This window comes from Delphinapterus leucas, chromosome 9, assembly GCF_059928025.1.
Source record: "Delphinapterus leucas isolate spDelLeu-1000000601 "Yukka" chromosome 9, BTC_Dleu_Yukka2, whole genome shotgun sequence".
In the NCBI taxonomy this organism is placed as follows: domain Eukaryota; kingdom Metazoa; phylum Chordata; class Mammalia; order Artiodactyla; family Monodontidae; genus Delphinapterus; species Delphinapterus leucas.
This window is the reverse complement of record NC_143137.1, coordinates 41,656,340-41,675,567: the sequence shown is the minus strand read 5'-3', so window position 1 is coordinate 41,675,567 and position 19,228 is coordinate 41,656,340. Positions and strand designations below refer to the sequence as shown.

Sequence of the window (19,228 nt, the reverse complement as noted above, 5' to 3'; positions counted from 1 at the left end):
GATGAAGTCAATGCAGCATACATTCAAAAGTGAAAAAAAAATACCTTTATAAAAATACCTTTATTAAAAATGAAAATTTGAAGTAACTTCCAGAGGAAAATTAATTAAGTGAGCTACGCATACTAAGACTGTGTTATCTCAGTGCAAGCTCCGAAGGGCAGAGCCTCTCCTTAGAGAAGTCAGTGCTAATCAGGGGACACTCCAGATAAAAGTTGAATTCACTAAGGCTCGCATGTTTTAAGAACATTTTACAATGTCAATAATTATTCCTAATTCTAGTTATGACAAATAGAAACGTGACAAAATGCCCTTGAGTTTACTCCTACATTCTAGGAAGGAACTGATGGTTTAACCATATGCTTCCAGATTAGCATTGTAGAGAATGTATAAGATAAAGCAACAAGGCTTAGCAATAGGTACATGACAGTACAGCAAAGTACAGATTGACTTATTACATCACCCAATTTTATTGTCCACATTAGAGACAATGAAAAGGAGCTGATACCAGTGCCTATCATCAAAATACAAATTTTGATTTATTACCCTTTTATGCAAATCATAGTAAAGAAAACCTTTAACAGCTGGAAAAGAAACCCCCCCAAAAAAGTACTTTAGTTTCTAGGCTCTATTCCTTTACAAACAGAAGGTTAGGAGATTTTTCTGGTTATTCAGTATAAGAATAATTTGCTCATTCAACAAAAATTTATCAAGTGCTTCCTATGCATGAGGCACTGTTGTAATGGCCTAGGGCTATAGCAGTAGGAAAGACAGACAAGGAGCTTACATTCCAGTAGAAATCATTCAGTAAATACATAAACAAGAGACCTTGAAGGGTAATGAGTGCTGTTAAGGGAATGAAAGGATGATGTGTAGAGAAAAACAGAATAGGTGGGGACCATTTTAAATAGGATGGTCAAACAAAGGCTTGCTTGAGCTGAGACCTAAATGATGAGAATCCAAATGGGTGAACACACAGGAGAATGTTCTAAGGGTAGAGGTAAGAGCTAGTACCAAAGGTCCTGAGGTCAGAACAAACTTGACTTCTTCAAGGAATAGAAACAAATTCAGTGAGGCCAAAACATGGTGATTGATGGGGAGCGGGGAAGAGAGGAGGTTGGGGAGTCAGTAAGGAGCCAGATCATATAGGACCTATTGCTGTACCTTGGTAAGAAGTTTGGATTTCTTTTAAGGAATAATGAAAAGTCATTGGAGAATTTTATGTGACCTTGATATGATTTTTGTGTTTTTTTAATTATAAAATATTTCAGGTATCCAAAACTGTATAGATAACAAGCATATGGATACTGCAAGAAATTAGATTCAGTGAAATCCCCATGGTACCCTTCTCAATCCTATTCCCCTCCCTCTTTTTTCTTTTTTTTAAAGATTTATTTATTATTTATTTATTCATTTTATTTATTTTTGGCTGCATGGGGTCCTAGTTGCGGCACGCAGGATCTTCGTTGAGGCATGTGGGATCTCTCTTTGCCACGTGTGGGCTTCTCCCTAGTTGTGGTGTGTGGGTTTTTTCTCTTCTCTAGCTGCGGCGTGCAGGCTCCTGAGCGCGTCGGCTCTGTGGTTTGCGGCACGCAGGGTCTAGTTGAGGCACACCAGCTCGGTAGTTGCGGCACACGGGCTTAGTTGCCCTGCAGCATGTGGGATCTTAGTTCCCTGACCAGGGATCAAACCCGCATCCCCTGCATTGTAAGGTGGATTTTTTACCACTGGACCACCAGGGAAGTCCCTCCCCTCCCTCTTTAAAGGTAACTCCTATTCTGAATTTTATGTTTATAATATTCATTCATGTTTTTGTGCTTTTACCACACACACACACACACACACACTCACACTCACACACACGCATAAATGTCCATAAACAATATGTGTAACACTGCTTTGCTTTTTTAAATTAAGGTATAATTGATATTGCATGTTTTTAAACTTTATATGAATGGTACCATACTGTACCTATTCTGCAACTTGCTCTTTTTCCCCTCTGTTGTATTTTTTTGAGATTTATTCATTCATATGGAGTTCTTATTCATTTATTTTAAACAACTGTTTAGTATTCTTTTATATTAAAATACCATAATTTATCCATTCTTTGGCTGATGGACATTTATGTTGTCTTCAATGCTTCTGTTCATATCTCCCTGAGCAGGTAATGGAATATAGAGAGACAAGAGCGGAAACGTGAAAACCAGTTAGAAGACTCTTCAGAGTGCAGCAGAAAGCCAGCGGTGGCTAGGGCTAAGATAAAGCAACTGAGATGAATAGACAGGGAGAAATTTGGTATACATTTTGGAAATGCAGCTGATTGGACTTACAAATGGATTGATAGGGAGGAGGGGTTGCAGAGAGACGGTTAGAAATCAAGGATGAATTGGCCTTGAGCTATTTTGGCCTTGAGCTATTTTTCGAGGGCATCTAAAGGCCCAAATCTTAGGACTTCAAAAAGTAACATGTGATGTGATACCTTTCTTCTCTAGTACCTTGCAATGTACAATATTAGGTACTTCATAAAATTCTGTTGAATGAATAAATAATTGAATAAATCATAGACTTTAGGGCTTCCCTGGTGGCGCAGTGGTTGAGAATCTGCCTGCTAATGCAGGGGACACGGGTTCGAGCCCTGGTCTGGGAGGATCCCACATGCCGCGGAGCAACTAAGCCCGTGCGTCACAGCTACTGAGCCTGCGCGTCTGGAGCTTGTGCTCCGCAACAAGAGAGGCCGCGATAGTGAGAGGCCCGCACATCACGATGAAGAGTGGCCCCCGCTTGCCACAACTAGAGAAAGCCCTAGCACAGAAACGAAGACCCAACACAGCAAAAATAAATAAATTAATTAATTAAAATAAATTTGTTAAAAAAATAATAATAATAGACTTTACAATTGGTTCTCTGTGGTATACTGGGATTATATTGAGATTTAGTTATATGACAACCTAGAATATTTTCAGATGAAATGAAGTGGGGTTTTGTTAAAATAATCAAGAGGGGAATGTGTGTGTTTGAGGATTATTAGTAAAACAAGATTGACTCTAAGTTAAACATTTTTTTTTTTTTTTTTTTTTGCTGTACGCGGGCTCTCCTGTTGCAGAGCACAGGCACCCGACGCGCAGGCTCAGCGGCCATGGCTCACGGGCCTAGCCGCTCCGCGGCATGTGGAATCTTCCCGGACTGGGGCACGAACTTGCGTCTCCTGTATCGGCAGACGGACTCTCAACCACTGCGCCACCAGGGAAGCCCTGTGTTAAACATTTTTGAAGCTGAGTGATGGGTATATAGAAATTGCACTTTTGTGAATGTATGAAAATTACCATGATAAAAAGTGTAAAAAGAGATATGAAAAAATTTTAGTTATCTTCCCATCAGGATGTGAGTTGCCCCAATATGGCGTCAAGTAAACATAACCACTCCACGTAAGTAGGTTGTCAGAAAATTCAGGCGGTCCAGGCAAAGTTCTTAACCTTTTGGGGTTTACAAATTCCTTAGAGAATTTGATGAAACATGTGAAAAGTTTTCCCAGAAAAAAAAATACACATATACACAATTTTGCATAAATAAATCAGGATTTTAAAAATTTTTTTAAAGCTGATGTCATAAACCAGGTTAAGAAATCCAGATAAGGACTTTCTTGGTGGTGCAGTGGGTAAGACTCTGTGCTCCCAATGTAAGGGGCCCAGGTTCAATCCCTGGTCAGGGAACTAGATCTCACATGCATGCCACAACTAAAGTCCACATGCTGCAACGAAAAAAAAAGATCCCGCATGCTGCAACTAAAGATCCTGCATGCCACAACGAAGATCCCATGCAACTAAGACCCGGCGCAGTCTAAATAAATATATATATATATATATATATTTTTTTTTTTTTTTTTTTTTAAAGAAAGAAAGAGAAGAAATCCAGATAGACTCAGGAAAAGACCTCACTGAAGTCTGACTTCAGCACTACGAGTTCTCAGGTAATTTGTTAATACAGAATTTTGTCCTATTAGTTTTTTTAATGTTCTACTTTCCACAGTTGGTGCTTACATTCCTACCTAGAGTTTGCAGCTGGATGACTGAAGTTTGAGTCTTGTTTTTATCGCTTTAAAGATGATGATCCTGCAAAATTACTTAACCTTTCTAAGCCTCAGCTTCTTTATCTGTAAGTTTGAAATAGGAATACACCTAGTGCTATTGGTGATAAAAATGAGCTAATATAATTGAAAGTCCTTGGTAAGATTTAAAGAGCACTATAAATTGGTGGTAAAATTTTATGCTTATTATGTGCCAAGAACTCTTCTAAACACTTTAAGTACCATTATTAACCTCATTTTTACACATGAAGAAACTAAGACACACAGAAGTTAAGTAACGTGCCTAATGTCATATGGCTAGTAAGGGGTTGAATTAGAATTTGAGCCCAGCCAATCTGACTCTAGAGTGTATGCTCTTAATCTTTATGCTGTGAATTTTAGTATTATTCACCCTGAATATAATACCCCTCCACTGCTCCATGATATAATATTGTGCGCATCTGATGAATACTCTCAACCTAGGCCTGAGAGGAAAACTGTAATTCAAGTAGCAGCCAAATTCTAAGGGACACAAAATGATGCCATGAGACTTCCCTGGTGGCGCAGTGGTTAAGAATCTGCCTACCAATGCAGGGGACACAGGTTAGATCCCTGGTCTGGGAAGATCCCACATGCCACGGAGTAACTAAGCCTGCGAGCCACAACTACTGAGCCTGTGTGCCACAACTACTGAAGCCCATGTGCCTAGAGCCCGTGCTCCACACAAGAGAAGCCACCACACTGAGAAGCCCATGCACTGCAACGAAGAGTAGCCCCCGCTCATCACAACTAGAGAAAGCCCTAGCGCAGCAACAATGCAGCCATAAATAAATAAATAAATATTTTTAAAAAAATGATGCCACCTTGTCTTATTTTTTAATTTAAAAAAACTAAAGTTTTTAATGAAAATTAATTAATTAATTTTTTCTTTTTGTGGTAGGCAGGCCTCTCACTGCCGCGGCCTCTCCCGCTGCGGAGCACAGGCTCCGGACGCGCAGGCTCAGCGGTCACAGCCCACGGGCCCAGCCGCTCCGCGTCACGCGGGACCCTCCCAGACCGGGGCACGAACCCGCACCCCCCACATTGGCAGGCGGACTCCCAACCACTGCACCACCAGGAAAGCCCTAATTTTTTATGTTGTTAATTTTTTTCTATGTTTAGTATTTATACTGTAAGATTTGATTTGATTTAAGTTCTTTTTTTGGAGAAGTTGTTAACTCCGGGGGTGGGGCAGGGAAAATAAAGTGATTCTGGAGCATCTTTTGATGCCAAGAAAAGTAAGGAAGTACTCAAAAACCAATGGCAGGGGCTTCCTTGGTGGCGCAGTGGTTGAGAGTCCGCCTGCTGATGCAGGGGACACGGGTTCAGGGAGATCCCACATGCCGCGGAGCGGCTGGGCCCGTGAGCCATGGCCGCTGAGCCTGCGCGGCCGGAGCCTGCGCTCCGCAATCAGAGAGGCCACAACAGGGAAAGGCCCGCGTACTGCAAAAAAACAAAAAACAAAAAAGCAATGGCAGCATATCAAAAAGACATAGGGGCCAACTAGAAAGGACTTTCAGTGACCAAAGATGAAACAATTTGAGCAAGAAATAAATAACAATAGGATTGGATTATACTCCATAGAATAAATAAATATCCATGAATCTTACTGATATTAATAAATTTTAAAATAAATAGGAGTGAAGAGACAGTCTACCTTACATAAAAATTCCAATTAATAAATGTGGAAGAAATGAGGAAAATACTGAACACAGAACACCACAGTAATATTTGTTGCAGGCAAGATCCATCAGTGGATAATAAAATCAGTGGAATAGAAACAGGGTATTTTCATAATCTTAAAGTGTCTCCCCCAAATATTTATTAATTATAAAGGTAAAAACAGTGGAGAAACCTGGCAAATAGCACCTTAACCAAGTGATGAGAGTTAACATCACTGGTATAAGATACCAATATCATGAACTCCTGGATTATGATGTCCTAAGAAGGACACATCACTTCTGTGAATTCTGATCAAAAATGCATAAAACTCAATTTAATCATGAGAAAATAGCAAATTCTATAGAAAACCTAACTAATATTCTTCAAAAGTGTCAAAGTCATGAAAGACAAGGAGAGACTGAGGAATGGTTCACATTGTTGGAGACTAAGCAGAGCTGACAACTACATGTGAGATCCTGGACAGGATCATGGAAAAGGATGATAGGGAAAACAGGGTAACCCAAAGAAAGTCTGTAGATTAATTATTGTTATTCTCTATTATTAGGTATTATAGCAATGTTAATTTCTTAGTTTTGATCATTATACTGTGGGTCATGTAAACTGTTAAATGTTAGGGGAAGGAACATCAAGTGTACACAGGAACTCTCCTGTTCTATGTAACTTTTCTATAAGTCAAATTATTTCAAAATAAAAAAAGTTACAAGCAAAACATAAACCCTGGGTTTCCCTGGTGGTGCAGTGGTTGAGAGTCCGCCTGCCGATGCAGGGGACACGGGTTCGTGCCCCGGTCCGGGAAGATCCCACATGCCGCGGAGCGGCTAGGCCCGTGAGCCATGGCCGCTGAGCCTGCGCGTCCGGAGCCTGTTGCTCCGCAACGGGAGAGGCCACGACAGTGAGAGGCCCGCGTACCGCAAAAAAAAGAGAAAAAACACATAAACCCTGATCTTGCATTGTTTAAGTAATTGTTTAAATGATCTATTCCAATGTTTCTCCGAACTCAGTCATCTGAATACAAATTTCAGGATTTTTACCAATCTACCAAACATTTACTGATTTCTCGCACTGTTTTATAGGGGAGGAAATTGAGGCACAATGAAGTAAGTGACTCAACATCACAGAACTAACAGGTAACCGAACCAGGATTCACCTTTAGGCAGTTTGACTCAGTGTGTGTTAACTTCTCCTCTATACTACCTCCCTCCTGTACCCAATACTGCGATCACCTGTATCATTCTTTACTTACTAGCTTCTTTAAAGTTGAGCCAGTTTATTTTAAACTTAAAAGACAGCAAGTAAACTATATTATAAGGTCCTCCGGATAGGAATTTTTGTTCTCTCTACTGATGTACCACAAGTTCATTGAATAGTGCCTGGCACATTGAAGGTAGTACTCAATAAACATTAATTGAATGAATGAATTAAAAACTTTATATCATAACTGTAAATGGAAAGCCAGAATCATTTTCCAGAAATAGAAAGTAATCTTCAAAATAAATATGATGGAGGCTTCCCTGGTGGCGCAGTGGTTGAGAGTCCGCCTGCCGATGCAGGGGATGCGGGTTCGTGCCCCGACCCGGGAGGATCCCACATGCCGTAGAGTGGCTGGGCCCGTGAGCCATGGCCGCTGAGCCTACGCTCCCGGAGCCTGTGCTCCGCAGCGGGAGAGGCCGCAGCAGTGAGAGGCCCGCGTACCGCAAAAAAAAAACAAAATAAATATGATGAGAGACTTCCCTGGTGGCGCAGTGGTTAAGAATCCGCCTGACAATGCAGGGGACACAGGTTCGAGCCCTGGTCCAGGAAGATCCCACATGCTGCAGAGCAGCTAAGCCTGTGTGCCACAACTACTGAGCCTGCGCTCTAGCACCCGCGAGGCACAACTACTGAGCCCACGCGCCTAGAGCCTGAGCTCCGCAACAAAAAGAAGCCACCACGTTGAGAAGCCTATGCACCTCAACGAAGAGTGGTCCCCGGTCGCCACAACTAGAGAAAGCCCGCACACAGCAACGAAGACCCAACGCAGCCAAAAATAAATAAATAATAATTTAAAAAATAAAAGTAATGCAAGGAAAAGAAAAAGTAATGCAAGTGTTAGAAGATATAAAAAAAGGATACCAGTTACAAACAGACTTTCTCCTTTCTCCTTGATTTAATCAGAAGTTTTCAATTAGAATGACAAAGAGAATAATTTTCTGAGTAAATAGATTTTATTTAAAGTTGTATCAGTTTGCCACCTAAAATCAGCACACAAATGCGCAAGGTAAGGGACCATTCTTTGTGGAAGGTGGCTCTATTCTAAAGGGACCAATCGAGTGAGGGCTTATGTGAGATTAGACAGCTCAGTCTGTCTTGATCATCCTCATGCCTTAAATGTCATCTCTTCTTTTCTGTAATCTCCTACCTCCTCTTGATTACCTCTCATTTCTATCTCTATCCCCTATAGAATTATTTTTACTTCTTGTAACACTCCTTAGTGCATACCTCTTTAATAGCACTTAAAATATAAATTCATCATTATTTTTCTCCAATTCTGTGTCCTTCACTTAAATTATAATTATGTAGGGCATCAGGGAGTGTGTAATAGCATATTTATATCTCCAGAGCTCTTACCAGTATCTAACAAGATGGTAGGCCCACAACAAACTGTTGAATTATTAAACTAAGAAAATTACAGAAATTAGAGGGGGAGAAAAGAACAGTGTGATTTTCTTCCATCCTTGAAGCCATGATTTTGTCTTCACCTGTGTCTGAAAAGCTTATTATTATTCAGATCCTTTATAAAATCTTCCCAAACACACATGAGGGTTCTCCATGAAGATGAAAAGTAAATAACAATCCTTTCCTTCAGAAGCTCTCAGAATTAATTTGCTTCCTCGAGCAATTATAATATATCACTCTTCCTTTGCAGAATATTTGCTAAAACATGGATGGATGCCTCCATTGTAGACATTATTGCCATATTTTTGTGGCTTGCTTATAAAGTGAGGTCAGTGCTAAGGTCACTTCTCTGTACCTGGGTGATGATCTCTGCCCTCCACAGAAAGGATGAGGGCCTGTCCTAGCTGACGTTAGGTTAACACGGTACAGGATGGCAAAGGAAACACACTACAGAGCAATATTCTTTTTTTTTTTTAAGGAAAGCTAACTTTAAAAAAAAATTTATTAATTTATTTTTGGCTGCACCGTGTCTTCATTGCAGCATGCGGGATCTTTTTAGTGTGGCATGTGGGATCTTTAGTTGCAGTATGTGGACTTCTTAGTTGCGGCATGCATGTGGGATCTAGTTCCCCGACCAGGGCTCGAACCTGGGCCCCCTGCATTGGGAGCGCAGAGTCCTACCCACTGGACCACCAGGGAAGTCTCAGAACAATATTCTTACTAGAAGCCAGAAATGTAACCTTCCTTGGACATCTCTTGAGATGGTTAATAGCAGTTTCTTTTGAGTATATAATTATGTCTAGATAGAAATCAACCTGTTAACAACTATTGCATTTGAGAACAAGATTCAACATATGAGTACAAGACCTAACATGGGGGCACATGGCAAGCATCCCTGAGATACTGAGCTAAAATTACCTCTACTTTATGAAATTATTATACAGAAATCAATAGCTTTCATACACACAAAAAACACGTAAGAAATATAATGGAGGGACTTCCCTGGTGGTGCAGTGTATAAGACTCCACACTCCCAGTGCAGGGGACCCAGGGTTCGATCCCTGGTCAGAGAACTAGATCCCACATGCATGCTGCAGCTAAGAGTTTGTGTGCCACAACTAAAGAGCCTGCCTGCTGCAACTAAGACCCAGAGCAACCAAATAAATAAATAAAATATTTAAAAAATATATATAATGGAAGAAAAGAATCTATTATAATAAGCCATAATATATATATAATTCTTCATTCATTATAAACGTTACTAGAACTTTAAAACCACACTCAGATACCAATTTTCTCCTATCAGGCAAAAACCCAAACATTTTACAACACGCTCTGTTGGCATAGCTGTCAGAAAACAGGTACTCTTATACATATAGTATAAAGTGACATAGCCCCATGGAAGGTAATTTGGCAATAGTGCAACATTACAAATGCATTTATTTTTAGCTTCCCAATGCCTATTCTGCTTTATACCAGCAATGTGTAAAGTAGCTGATGTGCACTGTTACTCATTTCAGCATTGTTAGTAATAGCAGACAACTGGGGGAAAAATCAAGCATTCATCAGAAGATGCTTGTACAAAAACAAATTATATAGATCTCAATTGAGGGACATTTTACAAAATACCTGACTGGCATTCCTCAAAGCTGTCAAGGTCAGCAAAACCAAGGAAAGTCTAAGAAACTCTCACGACCAAGAGGAACCTAAGGAGACATGATGAGTAAATGTATATGATTTCCTGGAACAGAAAATGGTAAAACTAAGGAAATCTGAGCAAAGTATAGACTTTAGTTAATATTAATGTATCAATACTAACTCAATAATTGTAACAAGTGTACCATGCTAAAATAAAATGTTAATAATAGGGGAAAACAAATAGATGGGAATTCTCTGTATTATATTCACAATATTTTTGTAAATGTAAAACTGTTCTTAAGAAATGAAAGTTATTAACAAAAATAAATTATGAGATAGCCATGTGATGGGATAATTCTATGAAACATTCAAGAAAGAAAAAGGAAGCTCTTTCTGAACTGATAAGGAAAGATCTGCAAGGTTGTAAAGTGAAAAGAGCAGTTGTATAAGCACCTGTATTTGTCTAAGGAAACCATGTGTGCACACACAATACCTAATAACAGTGGTCGCCTGTCAGGGCTAGAGAAGGAAAAACAGGGTGGATGGAGAACAGGGTGGGAAGAAGAATACACACACACACACACACACACACACACACACACACACGCTAACTATGTGAATGGAATACCTAGTTAACTAATTAAGTTAACTCCTGCCTATAGGACCCTCTGTGAATGAGCGGTGAGATGGACTCCTGGGTAAAATGTGATTATTGCTGAGAATTCCCTTCCCCAAGTGATGAATCTTTCTACCCTCTGCATCTCTATAAAATCATTTAAAAAATAAGTATAAAATAAAAATCAAACTGATTTGAGCCTGCCAAACTTATACGAACCAAAACACCTAAACCACTTTAACTAAAAAATCATGTTACCCCTCCATAAAATCCTCAATTTCTTTTTCTGTAAAGTGAGGGTAGGCTCAAATAAAATTTTCTGTTTTGAAAAACTCTTATCATTGATTGAAAGAAAGACAATTCACGGGTAGGAAAAAAAAGGAGGAGAGAGGGAAGAATGGCAGATTCATGAAAAGCTTTGAAATGAAGAGCAAGATAATGAAAGTTTGTTATTTTTTAAAAATATTAACAGAATCAAGTTCTGTTCTACCTCTAGGAAGATATTCCTTCACTGAGTATTTTAACGGTAGATAGAGGGACAGAATAATTTGAAATTGGAAGTTTCTCATTTAGAAAAAAAAAACACTAGTGATTGGAAGAGTAAGATTCATTTTACCTTTATTTCAAAGAACTTTTAGAAACAATTCGAATGGAAAGGCATTTAATTATATGAGCTTCACAATGACATTATCTTCAAATGAGGCCCGCCTCCTAACATTTGAGGTGGTCAAGGTCAAAAGTATACACTGGGGTCAACAGCCACTATATCTAAATACTTTAAAGTGATAAATCAAGCTAGCAAATTGTTAAATAGATATTTAAACACTCCTATCTTGACATCTTCATAACAACCTAAAAGATTAGGTTTGAATTTAGATTTCTCAGACTCTTCAGAGTTCCATAGCAGATAATAACAGGAAGGAGGAGGAGAGCTGAACCCTAGCCTCTGGCCTGTGACTTATCCATCCTTGGGAGGATAAATGTGGAAAAGAAGCCATGGAAGTTGCTTGGACCAGGTGACCTTGGAATTCCTCTGTCCAGGTTACCCCACATGTGGTCTGATAGAGGACACACAGGCTCTGAGTAGGCAATTCCCCTTAGCAACACAGACATCTCACTCCATGGCCAGGGATAAGGTTTCAAAGGAAGGCAAGGGTAGGGTCCTCAGAAGTTTGGGGACCAGGGTCAGGGACATTTCTCATCCTGGTCTAAGGGTGATACTGCTTCAGATACTTCTTAGTGATCAGTCATCAGATGAGGGAGGGAATAAAGAGTAAAGCTTTCATTCTTTTGGGTCCCTTGAAATATCATTTTGCAGTGGAGATTTTTTTTATGATAATATTAATTGACAAATGGAGAAAAATCAAAAGATGGAAAGATTTGTCTTTGGGTATCATGCAACATTGAGATTTTCTGAAATTCAAGGTCATATTAAAATAAAGCAGAATTGGTTGATTTTTATTATTATTTAGTGCAGTTTTTACATAGTGTGTGATTTAAAACGTAATCTCTAGAGAGGAGGGAGGGAGGGTAGCGAGAATGGAGACTTTTACCCTTCAGTTGGTACCACTCTTAACCGTTGGATTTTTTATTTTTATCATGTAGATATATTGCATATATGTTAAAACAACAACAAAAATTAAAGAGCTTCTAATAGTCCCATAAGCAAATACAGAATTTTGAATGTTGAATTTAATTATCATCTATATTTCTTTTGGTTCCCAGATGAAGCATTACCAACACAACATATTAGGCAAAGTGATAAATACAAAAACTCTATTTTTTCTTAATGGCAACATTCATATTTGAAGCAAGCTGTCAGTAGCAAACAGCTTTGCTTGAGTAGCCTGGCTTAGCAGATGTCTTTGTTAGGAATGTGACAATTATCACCATTATTTATTTCACTGAATATCAAGTGGTACAGAGGGAAGCCAAGTCCTCCTCAATAGTGCACGTGGTTAATTACATCATGCTATCTCCTCACATGCCTTATTCTTTGTTACTTGCTCTTGAAATGATCATAAAAAGACATATCTGACTGACTTAAAACCAAATGCAGTTCAAAGTTACTATCAGCTATCACACAAAACTATGTAGACTACATGGGGAAAAGGAAATTATTTTTTTCCAGCCACTTTACTTGCTGTTTAATAGTATTGGGTAACATTTTTTGAGGGCTTAGTCTATACCAGAGAGTGAGTAAGCATTTTACATGCATTATCTCTCTTCATTATAATCAGGAACTCCCCTGATATTTGCATATATATTCTTTCACCTACACTGTGCTGTCCTTTTAACATGTTATTATTTGTTACACTAGTCAGTGACTTGTTTTGATATTATAAAAATCATGAATTTTTACCCATTGAATATTTCCACCTATGGAAGTTCTATTATGAATGGAAAATTTATATTACAATAAAGACCAAATCATTGAGGAAAAAAACATAAAACTCTTGCTCCCCCAAATAAGCTAAATTTTATTCTTAATTCTATAAATTTACTTAAGGCAACTCTTTCTATAGAATTCAAGAATTCAATAAACAATAAAGCACTCACTATGGGAGCACTTTATATTCATTAGGTTGGATACAAAAATGAATTTAGTCTGTCCCTCTCTTCTTTTTTTTTTTTTTTGCGGTACGTGGGCCTCTCACTGTTGTGGCCTCTCGCGGCATGTGGGATTCTTCAGGGAACGAACCCGTGTTCCCTGCGTCGGCAGGCAGACTCTCAACCACTGTGCCACCAGGGAAGCCCTGTCCCTCTCTTCTAAGTGTATGGTCTAATGGAGAAGAGAAACAAACAATTGGATGCCAAACTAATTGTGCTAAATTCTGTGTTCCAGATATCAACCAAGTACTTAATAATGCGGGGAGGCTGTTGTTTTGACTTTGGTGGTGGGGAAAGAGCATTTTGGAGGAGAATGATGTGAATTAGGCTTTGAAGACCAGGTAAACTTACAAAAGCTGATCTGGAAGGAAGGGTGAGTGACAGAGGAAATAGTTTAAAAAAAGCAACTGAGCATAGGACCTGTTTGGACTTGTCACACGCCAGGGTGCAAGAATTTAGTGGGAGATAAGGCTAGAGTGATGGATTTAGACCAAATCATGGAGGGCTTTGACAGTAGAAGGCAATGGGTAGGAAAAGAAAGTCTGAGCTCAAAGGGACACACCTTTGGAAGATGACTAGCAGTAGTGTTCAGAAAAGCCAACATTTAAGGTATTACTGGGGAAAGACAATTAAATGAACCAAAGAAAGGGAAAGGGTTATTGTTGTTGTTGTTTAATGCAAAAGCACTTAACATGTGAATAGCAAAGTTGATTTGCTATTATTCCACTAAATGGAGGAAAAACAAACTGAAAGCAAGGAGACCATTTAGGAGGCTATGCAATGGTCCAGGCAAGAATTAATGACTTTCTGAAGAAAGGTAGTAAACAGAGGAGATTGATTTGAAAGATAATGGTGGAAAGAGATCCCATGGGATTTGAAAGATAATGGTGGAAAGAGATCCCATTGGGTTGATTAGCCAAGATCAAAAACCCAGGAGTGGGGCTTCCCTGGTGGCGCAGTGGTTGAGAGTCCGCCTGCCAATGCAGGGGACGCAGGTTTGTGCGCCGGTCCGGGAAGATCCCACATGCCGCGGAGCAGCTGGGCCCGTGAGCCATGGCCGCTGAGCCTGTGCGTCCGGAGCCTGTGCTCCGCAACGGGAGAGGCCACAACAGTGAGAGGCCCGCATACCGCAAAAAAAAAAAACAACAAAAAACCCAGGAGTGAAAAGTGATGAGTTTAATTTAGATCAGACTTAATACATCAGTGTGGGATGCTCAGCATATAGTTAGGAACAGGGTGTAAATAAGGGAAGACAGTTAAGGGCTAAAGGTACAGAGCTGGGAGTCAGTCTTATAAAGAGGATAGCTAGATAGATCAAGCTGTAAAATAGGATGAGATTACCAAGGGACTGTCAAGACTTAAAGTAGAGAGGACTGAACACTGAATCTTCAGATTAAAGGGCTTGTTTTAAGGCAGGGAAGGTGTGAGGCAGGTTAGGAATCTTGGGAGAAAACTAAACAGAAGCAGTCCATGAGGCAGGAGGACCAAAAGAATGTAATGTGGGCTCCAGTGGAGATGAGAGTTCTAGTAAGAAGAGGGTGGTCAATGTTGTCAAATTCTGCTGAAATCAGAATTTGAGCAGAAGGTCGTTTTGGCTTTAAGACTTTCCATAGGCTGATGGTGCTGAGGATCAAGAGGGAGAAGAAACCAAGGTAGATGAAGAGGAAGATGATTGACAGAAATAGCATGAACAGAAATTAGAATCAAGGGAGAGTATTAGGCCAGGAAAGAAAGGTTTGTAGATATCAAGGGGGGTTGGGGGATGCACAGAAAATGGAAAGGTAATAGATTAAGGGGAGAAAATGGAAGGGCATCAAAGTCAAGAAGGACCCAGGGAGGGAGGAGAGAAAAGGAGAGATGGAAACACTGGCCTTAGAAGGAAATCAGGAAAAGTCTTCAGAGACTGGAGGGAAGACAAAAGGAATGGGTGGTAATTTGAACAGAATGAAATTTATGTAGTATTCATATCCGGTGTTCTCCAGCTTCCCATAATGTAGATAGCAAAAGAGGGTGGATGTAGGCGTAGAAATTGAAAGGGAGTACAGAAGATTGGAACAACAGCTATGTGTATTATAAGGGTGAATTGATGATAGGTAAGAAAAGGAATTCCCAGGGTTATTGAATTCCCAGACATATTGGAAAAATATATTTTAGAGCCTCCAATCAACCTGGTTATGTCTATTTTCTCCAGAATTCTTCAGCTGCCTAGAAAAGGAACAAGAAGAAACAGATGGTTGGCTTAACCAGGTCTGGAGGTTGACACGACAGTTGTGAACCAAGATGAGTGAAATAAGTCATTAGGTTGCAGGTCTGGCGAGCACAGTGGGAAGAACTGTCCCTGAGATTCCTCAGGTAGGTGGCTTGGGACATCCTGAGAGGCCAGGAATGCTGGCAAATGGAGAAAGAGCAAAGGGTATGGGCCTGAAAATGTGAAGGATGGGTCAGAAAAAAGTGAGGTAATAGGAGAGATAGACAGATAGTGGTCAGAGGAAACTTTTCAAGTTTGAGAGTCTCAAATGTGGAGACGTTATGGATGATGGTGAAAACTAAGGTGTGGCGACACTAAGGGAGATCTGAGGCAGAATGAGATGGAGCCACAGAGCTCAAGGTAAAGGAACTGATAGGTCAGAGAGTTAGAAAGATTATCAACATGGAATTTGAATCCCAAGGGAAAATACACTGGCTATAGGTGAGATTTTTTTATACGACTAAAAACACATTAATGTGATATTAAAACACATGAGCAGCTAGAAAAATACTTGGAAGGAAGACACCCAACCTTGTTCATTCAATAAATACATATTGAGCTGTGGGTTTAATGTGAAACTATATGCAGTAAACATGATGTGGTGGATTCCTCCCAAGCAATGGTTTCATTAAGATTAAGAGTTTGCTTCCCACTGTCAAAGAGTATAACTTAGCACCTGATGACCTCATACTAAAAATGGAAAATACAGGGCTTCCCTGGCGGCGCAGTGGTTGAGAGTCTGCCTGCTGATGCAGGGGACATGGGTTCGTGCCGCGGTCCGGGAAGATCCCACATGCCGCGGAGTGGCTGGGCCCGTGAGCCATGGCCGCTGCGCGTCCGGAGACTGTGCTCCGCAACAGGAGAGGCCACAACAGTGAGAGGCCCGTGTACCGCAAAAAAAAAAAAAAAAAAAAAAAAAGGAAAATACAAACTTGGAAGAAAGAAAACGGTAGAAAAGCTAAACCTTGTCACATCACCATATACTTAAATGAATGGTTGAACCAAGTAAATAATAGTGATTCCCAGGAAATTACTCATATTCAGCATGAAACTACTAACCACTCCCTAATGTTCTGGCTTAGAGTATAAACTCACACTCAGAGACTCTTTCTACAGTCGATGAACCCAGACCTGCAGCCTCTCTCACTCTGGGTTGTCATAATACTAGCTTGGTGGTGGGATATCTGTAGTCACGAATGCAGGAGCCACAGTAAACTGGGCTCACTGGTCCTTTGTAGCCCAGATGCGGACACAGCCACAATTTTCTAAAGTTCTAAAAATAGGTTGTTTTTTTAGAGACAAGTACTCTATTATATACACTCATCAGGAGATTGTGCAGAGTTTGGGATGTTGTAATCATCCAACTCAAAGAGGAATTGTTAGCCAGATGTTGAAAAATACATGCAAATGGGCTCTGGGAGTACACGTTATCTCTAAATCTTCTCAAAGAATGTTGACCTAGTCCTAAAGCATTTATTTACACATTCTTTTCAAACCATCTTTAAACTCAGAAGCCCCATTTTGCATCACACAGGTCAGTCCAATATAGACAGTGTTGATCATTGTTGAAGCTGTGTGATGGATATGAAGATTTACTGTACTCTTCTCCCTACTTTAAATATGTTTGAAACTTTCCACACTAACAAGTTTTGTTTTAAAGGCAAAAAAGGAGATAAGTCCTTTTATTGTGCTTGTATAGCAATGAGACCCCTTTCTTGCTTTTCCCCTTCCTGCTGACATACACTGTAACCTATCAGAAATTGCTTATCCCAGTTCCATTTTTTCCAGAACAAATTAGAATGTACTAACGTTAAGATTTGAATGGTATAACATCATTATTATTTCAAATATTCCTTCACGCTTCATAAAACTCTTCCATATGCTGTCATTTCATTTACTTCCATGGAACTTCTGTACTCACAGGCATTCTTCCAAATAGTTGCTATCCCAAAAGAAAACAGGCTTTAATCATTCAGTAACCAATCTTCATTGAACATCTAGTATGTGCCATTATTTTAACATTATTTTAAAATTCCATGGCTAAATATCTTTGTAAGGAAAAAAATAACACCCAACAGAAAACTTTTATTTGCTCCATAAACATTTATTGAGCACCCACTGTCTGCAAGGTAGATGCTCCAGTCTTGGCTGCACATCATGCTAGGAACTTCTGCACTGAAGCAAGAATGGGTGATGGTTAGTGAGATGGTCCTTGCAATGAGGGAAGAGGAGCTTTTTAAAGAATGCATATCCCCAGGCTCTGCACACAGAGAAGTTTAGGTCTGGGTGGTTCCAAAAGGGTTGGGAACCCCTGGTCTAACTCACCAAGTCTGATGGGAACCAGAGCAGACTCTAGTCTTACTGAAGCTGGCACTGCCATCTATGGAGTGTAGTTGGTGGGTGTAAAGCAGGCAGGATATGTGTTTGCAGCTTCATCCTGATGCTGAAAAGGCTAAGAAAACAGGGTGCAAGCCTAGAGAAAAACTCAGCAGGATTTGGACAAGTGGTCAGGACTCGGAGCTGACTGGGCTTAGGTTCAAGGCTGGGCTTTGGTCCTGGTGGAATTCTCAGCAGGGACCCAGAAAGGATTGATTGTGTATTCATTCGGTCCCTTTTGTGTAACAGGCACTGTGCAAAGCTCTTTACTTACAAAATCTCATTTCATCCTCATGACAGCCCTGTGAGACAGGTTGACTTGCCCAAGGTCAGATGGCCAGTAAGTGGATGAGTTGTATTTGAACCTAAGTCTATTCTGAATGCAAAGCCTATACTCTTTCTGTCTCTCTGTGGTATCTACAGGGACTGGGGCAAAGGCTTGCCAGGCTTACACAGGGGTGATAGCTAGGAAGATCATTTGACAGTAAAGGACTCTGCTCACATGAGGCATCAGGCAGCTGACTGTTTCCATCCTCACTCCACTCACTAGTGGTTAAAATAAATTCCCAGTGACTCGTGACTGACAGGGTTCTCATTATTCCCAGATTATGTCCTAGGCAACGTAGTAAAATTGGCAAATTTGTCTTTGTGTCCCCAGCATCCCCAATTTTACCTGTTTCTTCCCCAATAGCTGAGAAGGGGCCTACTGTCCTCATGATCTTCACCTCCATTCACATCAAGTAGTACATGTCTGATGACAGGTGAAAGCATTTTGCTTTTGGGACCTACTGCTTTCGAACAAAGAGCAGGCAGTTAGAGGAATGACGTTGATATCAGAGGCAGGAGCTAGGAAGGATTGGGGAGATATGCTGAATTCCCTGAAATCACACTTGTAGATAGGTGGTAGCACATTCAAATGGATCCTATTGCTGCCTGAAGAGAAATGATAACATTTCAGGGGATGGGATGATCAAGAGTCCTGCTGCTCCAGAGATTCTCCTGAAGTACTTTTCATCCCACAGTACCAGCCTATCTGTACAAAGTCCTCATTTTCACAGGAAACAATACATATGTGTGTGCTTCTCACAGAGATGGTAATCAGTGGGCATAATCCATCAAAGCCTCTTTCTTTTGATAACTGAAGTTATAGACCCAGACACTGCTTTATCAATATTCCAAATACCAGTACTGCCCTACCCTACAATAAACAGAGTAAACAAGAGTGGCTCTCCTGGTACTCACCCACCACCCTTCAATCATTGTTAATGAGAACCCGAAATTCTGGAATTTTCCTCTACTTATC

The 19,228-nt window shown here is 40.2% G+C and overlaps 1 long non-coding RNA gene across 1 annotated transcript in view; it reads left to right on the top strand.

Moving 5' to 3' along the window:
• Window positions 1-16,474, top strand: part of LOC111179655 (uncharacterized) — an 80,594-nt gene extending 64,120 nt beyond the window's left edge. The window contains exons 3-5 of the long non-coding RNA XR_002645994.2: window positions 3,889-3,964; window positions 6,856-6,909; window positions 15,493-16,474. This is a non-coding gene — a long non-coding RNA (uncharacterized LOC111179655). The remainder of the gene's footprint in view (window positions 1-3,888; window positions 3,965-6,855; window positions 6,910-15,492) is intronic.
• Window positions 16,475-19,228: the final 2,754 nt, after the last annotated feature.